This window comes from Muntiacus reevesi, chromosome 1 (assembly GCF_963930625.1).
Source record: "Muntiacus reevesi chromosome 1, mMunRee1.1, whole genome shotgun sequence".
NCBI classification, from domain to species: domain Eukaryota; kingdom Metazoa; phylum Chordata; class Mammalia; order Artiodactyla; family Cervidae; genus Muntiacus; species Muntiacus reevesi.
The window spans coordinates 87,245,738-87,260,412 of record NC_089249.1 but is presented as its reverse complement, the minus strand read 5'-3'; the positions used below and the strand labels follow the sequence as shown (position 1 = coordinate 87,260,412).

At 37.4% G+C, this 14,675-nt stretch overlaps 1 pseudogene; it reads right to left on the bottom strand.

Annotated features, from left to right (window-relative positions):
• Positions 1-1,968: 1,968 nt before the first annotated feature.
• On the bottom strand, positions 1,969-2,727 carry LOC136144355 (small ribosomal subunit protein eS6-like; annotated as a pseudogene).
• Between the last annotated feature and the right edge of the window lie 11,948 nt (positions 2,728-14,675).

Here is a 14,675-nt window from a genome sequence, read left to right as displayed (position 1 = left end):
ATTCTTCTGGGCAAAGTAGTCACAGTGGTCCTTAAAAGTAGAAGTGAGAGGAAAAGGAAGAGAGAGACAGAGGTGTAATGGCAGAAGTCTGAATGATGGGATAACAGAAGGACTCAACCAGTGTTGCCGTCTTTGAGGATGGAGAGGGAGGGTCATGACCCAAGGAAGATAGCCTCTAGAAGCTGGCAAACACAAGGAGCCTCCAGAAAAGAACGCTGCCCTGCCTACACCTCAATTTTAGCTAAGTCCCATGTTGAAACTTTAATCTACAGAACTTTTAGATAGTAAATTAGTTTTCCTCTAAGTCACTAAATTTGTGGTAATTTGTCACAGCGGCAACAGAAAATAAACATATATGAATACCTTTCATTTTGAACCATTCTGTGCATAAACAATATTTACAACAGCTAGTTTCTTAAAATCAGTTTCATAATCTTTGTCTTTTAGTAGCTATGTGATTCCATTCACATTTATTATGATTTGTGATCTATTTGAACTATTTCTGGCATAGTATTTTGTCTTTTATATCCTATTTTTATTTCTTTTCTGCTTTCAGTTCTTTAGACATATTTTTAATTCTTTTTTTCCTTTACTGGGTTGAAAAGTTATATAATTTATTTATATTATTTTGGTGGTAAACCTACAATAGAAAATAAGCTACTTTTTACTGAACTATAATACACATACAGAAAAATCCAGGTCATAATTGTACAATGAAATGAAGTATCATAAAATGAACACAGTCATGTCATATTAAGTAACTTTTTATCAAGAAATAGAATATTCCTCATATCCTAGAAGTCTCCTTGATGCCCCTCCAAAGCACTACTCCTCTTCCTTCCTCCTCAAAGGTCAACACTTGTAACTTCAAAAAAGCCAATAAATTAGTTTTTCCAGTTTTAGCATTTTTTTTTTAAATGAGATAACAGGGTATTAGATATTCTTTCTTGTGAGATTAATTGATTTTGTTGTGAAATGTTGTATTTCATTCATTTCCACTGCCATATATTGTCCTATGTGCATCCAAAGAGATGCATAAGAATGTTCAAAGCAATGTTATTCATAACAGCCCCAAACTGGAAACAAGCTAAATGTCTAGCAACAATAAACTGGATACATACATTTTGGTACATTCATGTCTTTACATTTTTAACATCCACAATTAAAGTTAACCAATATCTTCATGTGTGTTTTTAAACAATAGAACTTTAGGACAGTTTAACTCTTTGATATTATTACTGCCTAGAATTTTAGTTCCAAATCAATTTAAACTTGATCCCTACTGGTCATTATAATTTTTAAAACAGGTAGTAAATATTTAGCATGTGTAGCAATTTTTTTGCTTACTTGTACATCTTGTTTTTTCTATTCTTTCACATTACATTTCATCTTGTTAAAGTTTTATCCTTTCGTAATTCTCTTAGCACAGATATGGAAATAGTAACTGCAGTCTTTTTATGCCTGAAAATGTAATTTCTGTGCTCACTCTTTAAGGATGTTTTAGCTGCTTATAGAATTCAGCCCTTCTGAGATGTTTATTCCACTTTAAACTGGCATCTGTTGATGAGAATTCTACCTTCCTACTGCCATTCCTTCATAAGTAACCTGTTGTTTGGTAGGTTTTTGAGGGTTTTAATGCTCTACACCTATCTAGGTATGGATTTATTGCTATTTGTCCTGTTCAAAACTCCATGATTCTTCAATCTATGGACTCATATCTTTCTTTAGTTCTGGAAAATTACATCCATTGCCTCTTCCAAAGTTTTCTCTTTACTCTTTCTGTTGTTTCCTTCTGAAATTTGAAAAAACAAAACAAAATTTCAATTCTTCTTTCTTTCTTGTCTCTTAATTTCCTCTATCCCATTATCCTTTCCCTGCTGCTTTTCTATGTGATGCCCTTAGATTTGCTTTCTAAAGCACCGGTTTTTATCTCTATCTATATAGTTTTTTTTTCCCTAATGTCTGATCTTATCTATTTGTTACTCTTAGAACAATCTGTTTTTGACTAGACTCAGAAGTAGAAGCTGTCAGAGAGGACAGCCTCCATCTCTTGGCAATCTGTTTCTGCTGTTTCTCTTTGGCTTCCTTCATTCTCTTGGCCAAAAGCTTAGCATATTCTGCAGCCTCTTCTTTATTTTTCTTAGTATGCTGTTTCTTCAGAGCAATTCCACCCGCGTTTGTGTTGCAGAACTCGTGGAGTCACGAGGCACTGAATCTTGGGTGCTTTAGTCCTAGGTTTCTTACCTTCTTTGTTTAGGGGCTTTCGCACAACATGCTGGCGGACATCATCTTCTTTAGAGATTGAAAAGTTTGCGGACTCTGCTAGCTCTTTTGGGATCAAGGCAACCAGGCACTGTAGTATCAGTGAGTCCAGGAATATTCTTCTTCCTTTTTTCATGATACCAAATTGAGAACACTCAGATTGGCATCCACAATGCAAGCCCGTACAGATTCGTACTTTCTCTCTCCAGTCTTCCTTGGTCTGTAACAGGAATGCCCCTTACTCAGCAGCAGGCAACTCGGCCATGGGTCAAGACACCCTGCTTCATGGGGGAAACCCTGCTTGTCGTTCCCATCACTGATCTGGACCACATAACCCGTCCATTCTTCAGCCAGCATCAGCAGCAGCTTCTGTGTCCATATGCTTCTCGTAGAAAGTACGAAGTTTTCATTCACTTCAATGAGCTTCTGGCAGCCAGTGGCTGGGAAAGAGATGTTCAGCTTCATTCTGAAGCGGCTGATAGCCTCCAAGGTGCCACGATAAAGAGTAGAGTTGTTCTTTAAGCCATACATTCAGCTTTTCATATCAATGACTATATTTCCCATTTATAGAAAACTATTTACTTATTACTCATATTAATTTTTTCTTTCTTTTAAAAATATTCTTTTTCTACTTTATGTTGCATCAATTCCTTGTTATCTGTGACCATTTCAGATGTATTTATAGTTCCCTTTAGATTGTTATATTATCTCATTTTTGGTGTGCAGATTTCTTTTCTTGTAGGGTCTACTGTCTCTTCTGAATGCTAGTTTATTTAACCACAAGATTTACAATTATATTTTAACATCATTTTCAGGCACAAAATACTTTCTACTGGAGTTCAGTAAGTTTGGGGATGTGGAAATGCTTCTCTAAACTATTCTGCAGGAACCCTGTGATTTCCCTGGACCCATTCCAGTTTTCAAGTTAATTTCTCATTTTGAGTAACTTTAGCCATATGGTTCCATGAACTTCATACCCACCTACTATATAAGCCTGGGTTTCCAGTTCTCATATATCTTCTACTTATGGTTCTAAGTGGATTCTAAACTTCTCTGTTGCTCTTTCCCTCCCTGGGCCAGACTCTTAAACTCTCTTCTTCCATGCACTTCTTTGTGAATTTCCTGTGAGCCCCACAGCATTTGTACCTTTTCTTTAAGAAATTTTCTCATACTTTCTGAAAACTGGGATTTTCATATCTTGACTATCTTTAATCACCCTTGCTATATTTGAGGAATGGGGAATCTGATGAGTTTGATGTGGGAGAGATTTTTCATCTCAGTCTGCCTGACTGATGAAAAGTTTGGACAAATTATTTAATTTCTCTGGACATTACATTCTTCAAATGTAAAACAGAGTGGACTATACCTATTTTATAGAATCTACATGTTATCAAAACAGAGTTGTATATTCAGAAATTCTCTTTTTTACTTTTAATATGAAAATAATTTAGTATGCCAGCAAATTTAGACTCTTTGGACAATAATGTTCAATAACATAGTCACAAAAGTATATGATTATTTGTCCTGAACTTAGTGGTTTAGCAGTCAAAGGACTTTATCAGTGTTGGGGAAAGAAAAGAATGGCGTGGTGAAGATGAACTTGAGGATGAGAGACTAGAGGGGATCCTTTCACAAAATGTTGACATAATTAAGATTATAAACGGCATCCAAAACACAAAGAGAATGTCTATTAATCTTCTTTGAGAAAAAGTTCAATAATTCTGTTATTGTAATTATCATCTCATATTTGTGTGAAGCATTTACTGATTAAGTAAATGTCAATGTGCTGGACACTTTATAAATTACTTCTAATCTCATTTACAGATGAGAGCTAAAGCTTTAAACTACTTCTGATAGAAAAAGAAAACAAAAAGTGAATACCATTGTTCTCAGAACACATACCTGTGAAAACAAAGGTCCAGACAGTTCAGGTGACTGTATGAGGGTCCACTGTTACCAGAAAGGGCAGAACTACAAAGTACTCTTTGCGTCTTTTATCACCCAGCTCCATTCCCAAAGTAAATTTTTTTAATCACTTTGCCCCTATTTTCTGTGCTGTTTTTTATACACACCAAGTCTGAGATTTAAAAATCAGTTTCCAGAAAATAATTAATGTCTATACTTCTGACCCTGTTAGAACCATTCTGTTTTCTTATTTTTCTATTTTTTAAAATCATCTTTTGTATCATTACAATTAGTCTCTCTTTTTCAATACACAATTTTGAACTGGAAGTACCCATTTTACTTAACCTACTCTATCTTTTGGTTGACAGTCAATGCATACACTCAGTCAGCTAATGTTTGCTGTTTACTCCCCTGCAAAGATCTTAGAAGATTTTCTCATACTATATACAAAAATAAACTTATAGTGTATTAAAAACCTAAATGTAAGAGCAGAAACCATAAAAATTCTTAAAGAAAAACACAGGTAGAATACTCTCTGACATAAATCATAGCAATATTTTTTTGGATCTGTCTCATAAGGCAAAGGAAACAAAAGCAAAAATAAATAAATGGGACACAGTTAGACTTAAAAGCTTTTGCACAGCAAAGGAAACCATGGACAAAATGAAAAGACAGTCTACTGAATGGGAGAAAATATTTCTGCAAATAATATGATAAATGAGGGGTTAATATCTCAACCATGTAAACAGCTCACACAATACAATATCCACACCTCCCTCCCCCCCAAAAAAAAACCAACTCGATTAAAAAACGGACAGAAAATCTGAACTGACATTTTTCCAAAGAAGATATACAGATGGCAACCAGGCACATGAAAAGATGTTCAACATCATTAATCATCACAGAAATGCAGACTGAATCACAAAGAGATATCACCTCACACCTGTCAAAATGGCTATCATCAAAAAGACCATAAATAACAAATGTTAGCGTGGATGTAGAGAAAAGAGAACTCTTCTGTACTATTGGTAAGAAGGTAAATTGATGTAGCCACTGTGGAGAACTTTCCTCAAAAAGCCGAAAACAGACCTACCTATGATCCTACCTATGGATCATAGAGAAAATGAAAACACTAATTTGAGAAGATGCATGTACCCCAATGTTCATAGTAGCATTATTTATAATAGCGAAGATATAAAAGCAACCTCAGTGTCCATCAACAGATGGATAAAGAAGACTTGGTTTATATATACTATGGAATACTACTCAGTCATAAAAAAGGATGAAATTTTGCCATTTGCAACAACATGGATGAACCTGGAAGGTATTATGTTATGCTTAGTGAAATAAGTAATACAAATACTGTATGTTATCACTTATATTTGAAGTTCAAAAAATAAAACAGAAGAATGAATATAACACAATAGAAGCAGACTCAGTGATATAGAGAATGGGTGGTTACCAATGGGAAGAGGGAAGTGAGAAAGGGCAAGATAGGGATATGAGTGGAGGTACAAATTGTACAAAATAATTAAGCTACAAGGATATATTGTACAGCACAGGGAACACAGTCAATAGGTTATAGTATCTTTAAATGGAGTATTATCTTGAAAAATTTGAATCATTATGTTGTACACCTGAGACTAATATTGTAAATCAAATACATCTCAATGGAAAAAAAGGTCATGACCACCAGAGGTCTTAAGATATTTTTACACCCTCTTAACTTTAAAGTATATTGGGAAAACACTGCAGACTTTATTTTCCCTTTATCAAAACACATTACCCATGATCATAAGCAAAACCAGTACTATATTCAAATTCTGACTTTGCCTGCTTACTAGCTGTGTGATCTTGGGCAAGTATGCCTTAATTTCTTAGCTGTACCATGAAGATAATGGTAGTATCTGTGTATAGGGTTGCTCTAAAGATTATTTGGGATTTGTAAAGCACTGGAATGATGCTTTCTACATGTGTATATATTAAATAAAATGAATCAAAACTCCATCTTTCTAGACTTCAGTCACCAAAATCTTTTGAAGTCAGGGCTGGGTTTGGTGACCCTGAAGATTCTCTTCAGGTTTTAAGTGCTTCAGTCTTTTGTTCACCATCATAAGTAGTCCAAATGGGTATCTACTGACCTACTTCTCCAGGGGTAATCATAACAGCATCTCTCATTAATACGACTCAACAATCCAGTTTACTTTCAGTTCAGTTCAGTTCAGTTGCTCAGTCGTGTCCGACTCTTTGTGACTCCATGAGTTGCAGCATGCCAGGCCTCCCTGTCCATCACAAACTCCCGGAGTTTATTCAAGCTAATGCCCGTTGAGTCGGTGATGCCATCCAGCTATCTCATCCTCTGTTGTCCCCTTCTCCTCCTGCCCCCAATCCCTCCCAGCATCAGGGTCTTTTCCAATGAGTCAACTCTTCGCATGAGGTGGCCAAAGTATTGGAGTTTCAGCTTCAGCATCAGTCCTTCCAATGAACACCCAGGACTGATCTCCTTCAGGATGGACTGGTTGGATCTCCTTGCAGTTCAAGGGACTCTCAAGAGTCTTCTCCAACACCACAGTTTAAAAGCATCAATTTTTCGGCACTCAGCTTTCTTCACAGTCCAACTCTCACATCATACATGACCACTGGAAAAAGCATAGCCTTGACTAGACAGACCTTTGTTGGCAAGGTAATGTCTCTGCTTTTTAATATGCTATCTAGGTTGGTCATAACTTTCCTTCCAAGGAGTAAGCATCTTTTAATTTCATGGCTGCAGTTACCATCTTGAGTGATTTTGGAACCCAAAATAAAGTCTGACACTGTTTCCCCTGTCTCCCTATCTATTTCCCAGGAAGTGATGGGACCAGATGCCACGATCTTAGTTTTCTGAATGTTAAGCTTTAAGCCAACTTTTTCACTCTCCTTTTTCACTTTCATCAAGAGGCTTTTTAGTTCCCCTTCACTTTCTACCATAAGGGTGGTGTCATCTGTATATCTGAGGTTATTGTTATTTCTCCTGGCAATCTTGATTCCAGCTTGTGCTTCATCCAGCCCAGTGTTTCTCATGATGTACTCTGCATATAAGTTAAATAAGCAGGTTGACAATATACAGCCTTGTCATACTCCTTTTCCTATTTGGAACCAGTCTGTTGTTCCATGTCCAGTTCTAACTGTTGCTTCCTGACCTGCATACAAGTTTCTTAAGAGGCGGGTCAGGTGGTCTGGTATTCCCATTTCCTTCAGAATTTTCCACAATTTATTGTGATCCACACAGTCAAAGGCTTTGGTGTAGTCAATAAAGCAGAAATAGATGTTTTTCTGGAACTCTCTTGCTTTTATGATGATCCAGCGGATATTGGTAATTTGATCTCTGGTTCCTCTGCCTTTTCTAAAACCAGCTTGAACATTTGGAAGTTCTCAGTTCTCAGTTTACTTTGGATTCTGGTAAATCTACTTTTCAAATATGTATGTAAATACTAGAAGTTGGACAGAATTACTTTTTCTTCAAACAGAAATCTGAATATCATGTGAACACATTCTCTGAGTCAAAGCATTTTCCAAAGCATTTCGGTTTCAACTACCTAGATTTTTTCAGTATTATTGTTAATTATTTATCTGTTAAGTGATTACATATATTATGATCCTTGGAGTTATTTAGGTAATATGGCATTCCATTAGTTGCATATAGGTTAAATAATTACTTCCCTCAGTATGTGCTAACACAGGCACAGACTATTAGAGCTGGAGGGGACCTAAAAGATCACCTAGTATAATCATCTCACTTTATAGTTCAGGAAGTGAAGGCCAAGAAGAAGAGTGGCTTACCCATTCATATTGTTAGTTGACTAACTTAGGTCTAGAACTCTGGTGCTCTGACTGATAATGATGTTCTATCTATTAGCCAGAGGAATGACAATTCAATTCATAATAACCTTGAGATATCATAAGATTCCAAAGTACCCTTGCCATAGCAAATAATAAAAGTTAAACATTTCAGTAATATTTTGGTATTAAAAATATCTGGCTGTATTGCAGCTTCCTGAATATCAGTCTTTCATGTGCTGTACAATACAATTTCTTTCGATCAGTACATCTGATTAATCAGAACTTTGCTCTTTCAGTTCAGTGGCTCAGCTGCTTCCGACTCTTTGAGACGCCATGGACTGCAGCACTCCAGGCTTTCCCGTCCATCACCAGCTCCCGGAGTTTACTCAGACTTATATCCATCGAGTAGGTGATGTCATCCAACCATCCTCTGTCGTCCCCTTCTCCTTCCACCTTCAATCTTTCCCAGCATCAGGGTCTTTTCAAATGAGACAGTTTTTCGCATCAGGTGGCCAACGTATTGGAGCTTCAGCTTCAGCATCAGTCCTTCCAATGAGTATTCAGGATTGATTTCCTTTAGGATTGACTGGTTTGATCTCCTTGCAGGCCAAGGGACTCTCAAGAGTCTTCTCCAACACCACAGTTCAAAAGCAACAATTCTTCGGTGCTCAGCTTTCTTTATAGTCCAACTCTCACATCTATACATGACTACTAGAAAAAACCATAGCTTTGACTAGATGGATCTTTGCTGGCAAAGTAATGTCTTTGATTTTTAATATGCTGTCTAGGTTGGTCATAACTTTTCTTCCAAGGAGCAAGTGTCTTTGCTCTCTAACTGTAGAAAATAGAACATTCAATGCAAAATTTTGATTTTTGGAAATGATGTTAAGTACTAATACTAATAGATAAGATATGTTAGTCTTAGATTTTTATTGATTTTGATAAACTATTTTAAAAACTTCACCATCATCACTAATTGCATTTCTTGAGTGTTGGAAGTAGCTTAAAGCTTTGTATTATCATGGTAATATAAGATCTAGTATTTCAATGGAGCTGTGAATATAAAGAAAGGAAAAAATGAGTCGTCATGGTCACTTCATTTTAAATTGAGGTGAATTTTCATAGTATACTAGGACTTTTCAGGTGGCACAGTGGTAAAGAATTGGCCTGCCAATATAGGAGATGCAGAAGACACGGGTTTTATCTCTGGGTCAGGAAGATCTCCTGGAGTAGGAAAAAGCAACATACTCCAGTATTCTTGCCTGGAAAATCCCATAGACAGCAGAGCCTGAGGTCACAAAGAGTCAAACATGACTGAGGACACATGCACATAGGATATATAAGCTTAGAGAAAGCCAATGCTTCTTCCTACTGGCAAGTTCACAGAAAATGCAGGAAAAAGACATTTCAAGGAGATAATTATGCATTATAAATAAAGGGCAGCATATTTTGGTAAAAGTAAGAGATTATTCAACTTTTCAGAGTAATAGTTTCAATATGGAAATAAGAATAAAAAAGCTAAAATATTTTTTAAAAGTGCTTTATTTTAAAAGTGCTCTTTTTTAAGGTAAGCATCAGCCTTACTGTCTGTAGATCTTTTGAGCAACACTACATAAACTGATATTTAGTTCATTTAGCTCTAGCAGTACAATGATTAGTAATGTAAAAGTTAACCTAAAGAATATAGCATGGGTTTGTCAAAATATCAAGTAGAATTTTGTGTATAATGCATATTCAATGTGGATAATCTAGAGTACAGTATAAATCCTATATTAAAAACAAGATAAAACAGGTTATTATTTTACCCCATTTACTTCAGGTAGAGGATGGTTCACTCCTTTTGGACTAAATTATAGTTGTCATGGTGACTTCATTTTTACTGCAGTTTTGCCTAATCTCCATCACTGTATTTCCTTCAATTAAATTTTCCTGAAGCTACATTGAGGAATAGCACTCTGTATGTTTGTTTCTAAACTGAAGTCCTAAACCAGGAATTTTTTGTGTTGTAACAAGGGAGGATAAACTAGATGAAAATAAAAGTTTGCTAAGTATTTATTCACTTAAAAAAAAAAAAAGAAAGAATAAAAAAGCTAGAACATAGGAAGCTTTCCTATAGGGAAAGAAACAGACAAGCATCCATCTCGTTAGAACTAATTCTAATAAAAATAAATGAAAAAAAATAAATTTAAAAAAAAAAGAAAAGAAACAGACATGCAAACAGGCAATAGGAGACTTGGAATTTCAGAATAAAAACCTTGGGGGCATATCTGGAAAAAAAAATCTGATGCCAATGAATGTCGAAATCATCAATATGGATGATTTTCTCCTTTCTCTTTAAAGATTTATGAAGAGTCTAAAATCTCTTTCTTTAGGCTACTCCAGTATCCACATTGAAATTTCTTTTTTCTGTTCCACAAGAATCTCTGGTGCCCTAATTATCTCTAATCTTCCTTTAGTGCTTGGTCGGTAAGCCCAAAAAATACTACCATCATAGAAACTGTAATGAAAGTAATGAAATCATGTTTATACTGATTACTATTCTTTCTCTGTCTCTTCCTTTCACTTGTACCCTCATTGTCAAAACTTTTAAGAATAAAAATATTCACAGGCTAAGATGGCTATCCTCTTGAAGAAATTGTAGCAGGCTGCATCTAAACCCCCCTTTTTTTTTCCTTTTTTTTTGCTACAAGAGAAACAAGTTTCAAAACTTGCTCAGTGATCACCTTGTAAAAATTATTGCCCCAGGTTCTGGACTTTGGACTCATTGGAAATCCACATGACTAGGTTGTATGTGTGTGTTGTTTAAACAGATTCCCAATTCTGGGAATAGAACAATTGACAACTACAGAACACCAGGAAGCATCAGCCATGACAACTGGTCTCTCTTTCCGAAGCCTGACTCCTCGTGAATCAGAGTTTCCCCTTTTCCAGTCTGAAAGGTTAAACATATCTGTCTCTCCCCACTCCCAGCCAATCTGGCAGTCATTTGACTTGCAGAGGGCCCCGGCTGATTGGTGGAGAATCAGGGGTGCTCCTGGGAGGTTTACCAACCACTGGCTCACACTTCTCAGATGCTGCCACTGGAGAGCCTGGTGGCAAGCCTGGTGGTGTTTGCACTCTTCAGTTACGCCTGGAGCCCTGGATATACAGAGGGAAGTCAGAGGTGATCCCAGGAGTCCTCTTACAAAGGGTAACCTTGGGCACTGTCACTCCAGAAGTACTCACCCCCAGACTGCAATTGTAGGCAAGTGTGGAGGATAAAAATAAACACAGCAATGGCAACATATTTGTACCAAGCATCTGGGTGAGACGACAACGTGAAGCAGAACAGTTTCTATCTGAATTTACAAGTCTATCCCCATTATTGTAGCACTGCCATCTGCAGCCTCCCCTGTACCGCCCAGGGTGGAACACCTCCCTTTACCTGACGGGCTAGGATAGATATACAGAGAGCAAGATAGACAGACACGTGCTCAGTTGCTCAGTCGTGTCCAACTCTTTGTGACCCCATGGGCTGCAGCCCACCAGGTTCCTCTGTCCATGGGATTTTCCAGCCAAGAATGCTGGAGTGGATTGCCATTTTCTACTCCAGGGGATCTTCATGATCCAGGAATTGAACCCATGTCTCCTACATTTCTTGCTTTGGCAGGCGGATCCTATACTATCAAGCCTTGTGGGAAGCCCAGATAGATAGATAGATAGATAGAATTCAAAATAGATTTCTATTAATAGAATGTGTTGCCATTTACCAGTTGTGTGATGACCTTGGGCAAGTCACTTAGGGTTTCTTCATTTCAGTTTTCTCTACTGAAAAATAGGAATAATAATAGTTTATGGTTTAAAATATTGTTTCACTTTGGTCCAAGCTAGGAATGAGTTCATATTTGAAAATTATTTAGAACAGTATTCAGAACACAGTAAGCACTTAATAAGTATTATCTTTGTTTTGTTTTTTATTATTATTATTTAAATTAACTGACACTCTTAGATTTCATAGCATTTGAGTTCAAAGGACCATGACTTACTTAATTGGGTATTCTCATTACTGAATATGATAATGTAAAACAGTAAGTTCCTCCCTAGTGCTATGTTTCATGGATTATATTTGCCTGTGATACAGAAACTTCTTTCACTATTTTGTCAGGTAAACATTATTATCTGCCAGAACTAAGAAGTAAAGCACTCAAAGACAAGTTTTCAGTTTTTTGCATTCCTCAACTCTATCCCATATTTTCTGAAAATACATCACTTATGTGCTTGGCCCATTCAAAGCATTTATTTCCTCTGTCAGCCTGATTTTCTTTTTCCTTCCCATCCAAAGAAAGCCTTGGAATTCTATCAGCACAGACTTGGGATACATACATACCAATTATACATTAAATAGAAATTTTCTTTTGAAACACAAACACTTTTGCAAGTAGTAACACCAAACATTAGGAAGTATCATGTGAATGTGGCCACAGGACTAGAAAAGGCACAGGACTAGAAAAGGCCACAGGACTAGCAGTGGCTACCAGGACTGGAAAACGTCAGTTTTCATTCCAATTTCAAAGCAAGACAATGACAAAGAATGTTCAAACTACCACACAATTGCACTCATCTCACATGCTAACGGGTAAGCGTCTGCCTGCAATGCAGGAGACCTGGGTGCAATCCCTGGGTTGGGAAGATCCCCTGGAGAAGGAAACAGACAATCCACACTGGTACTTTTGTCTGGAAAACCCCATGGACAGAGAAGCCTGGTAGGCTACAGTTCATGCAGTTACAAAAAGTTAGATATGACTGAGTGACTTCACTTTCACTTTCACAGGCTAGCGAAGTAATGCTCAAAATTCTCCAAGCCAGACTTCAACAATACATGAACCTTGAACTTCCAGATGTTCAAGCTGGATTTAGAAAAGTTAGAGGAACCAGAGATCAAATTGCCAACATCTGTTGGATCATCAAAAAAGCAAGAGAGTTCCAGAAAAACATCTACTTTTGCTTTATTGACTACGCCAAGACTTTGACTGTGTGGATCACAACAAACTGTGGAAAATTCTTAAAGAGATGGGAATACCAAACCACCTGACATGGCTCCTGAGAAATCTGTATGCAGCTCAAGAAGCAACAGTTAGAACCGGACATGAAACAACAGACAGGTTTGAAATCGGGATAGGAGTATATCAAAGATGTATATTCTCACCCTGCTTATTTAACTTATAAGTAGAGCACATCATGCAAAATGCCAAAATGCCGGGCTGGATGAAGCACACGCAGGAATCAAGATTGCTGGGAGAAGTATCAATAACCTCAGATATGCAGATGACACCACCCTCATGGCAGAAAGTGAAGGGGAACTAAAAAGCCTCTTGAAGTTGAAAGAGGAGAGTGAAAAAGTTGGCTTAAAACTCAACATTCAGAAAACTAAGATCATGGCATACGGCCCCATCACTTCATGGCAAATAGATGGGGAAACAATGGAAACAGTGACAAACTTTATTTTCTTGGGCTCTAAAATCACTGCAGATGGTGACTGCAGCCATGAAATCAAAGGACACTTGCTCCTTGGAAGAAAAGCTATGACCAACATAGGTAGCATATTAAAAATCAGAGACATTACTTTGCTGACACAGGTCCATCTAGTCAAAGCTATGGTTTTTCTAGTAGTCATGTATAGATATGAGAGTGGACCATAAAGAAAGCTAAGTGCCAAAGAATTGCTGCTTTTGAACTGTGGTGTTAAAGACTCTTGAAGGTTCCTTGTATTGCAAGGAGGTCAAACCAGTCAATCCTGAAGGAAATCAGTCCTGAGTATTCACTGGAAGGACTGATGCAGAAGCTGTAACTCTATTACTTTGGCCACCTGATGTGAAGAATTGATTGATTGGAAAAGACCCTGATGCTGGGAAAGACTGAAGGCGGAAGGAGAAGGGGATGACAGAGGATGATGGACATGAGTTTGAGCAAGCTCTGGGAGTTGGTGATGGACAGGAAAGCCTGGCATGCTGCAGTCCATGGGTTGCAAAGAGTTGGACATGACTGAGTGACTGTACTGAACTGACCTTGTGAATGAGCTCACTAGATCTCTTTTTTATATAGACAAGACTTGTTAGGGGATTGTGATATGCATGTGTGTGTGTGTGTGTGTGTGTGTGTGTGTGTGTGTAAGAGAAAGAGAGATGTGATGGGAGGGGAGCAGGAAACAGTACTAGCCTCCTGATTCCAAGGAATGGCACATCTCCCTTCTGAGATCATTTTCACAGTGTCCACAACCTCTCTGCCAACAAGTGATACAAATGAAAGATTTTTTCTCTATTGGAAGCTAACTGTGGATGCTCTGGGGGCCTCTCTACCTTATTAGACTTGGGAGTAGTGCAATCGTAACCCTGGCATAACCAGAAGGTTCTAGAGAAGAGGTGAGCTTCCCTATTCATACCATTTTTCTGCTCGTAAGTAGGAATGTGAAGCGCAGTACAATGGAGCCCTAAGGACTGGAGTCGGAGCCAGAGAGCTGCTTTCAGTTTATACTGCCATATGCTGATTATGGCAGTGTTTATTTCCCTATAGTATTGCTAACAGTAGATATCCTCATCTAAGCTTGCTTTTATTAGCTTGAGTGGGGGACTGAAACCTTATTGTTTTAACTAATATTTCTTAAACATCCTTGTGAGAGTGAACATTTTTAGTATGTCTATTGGTCATTTTTA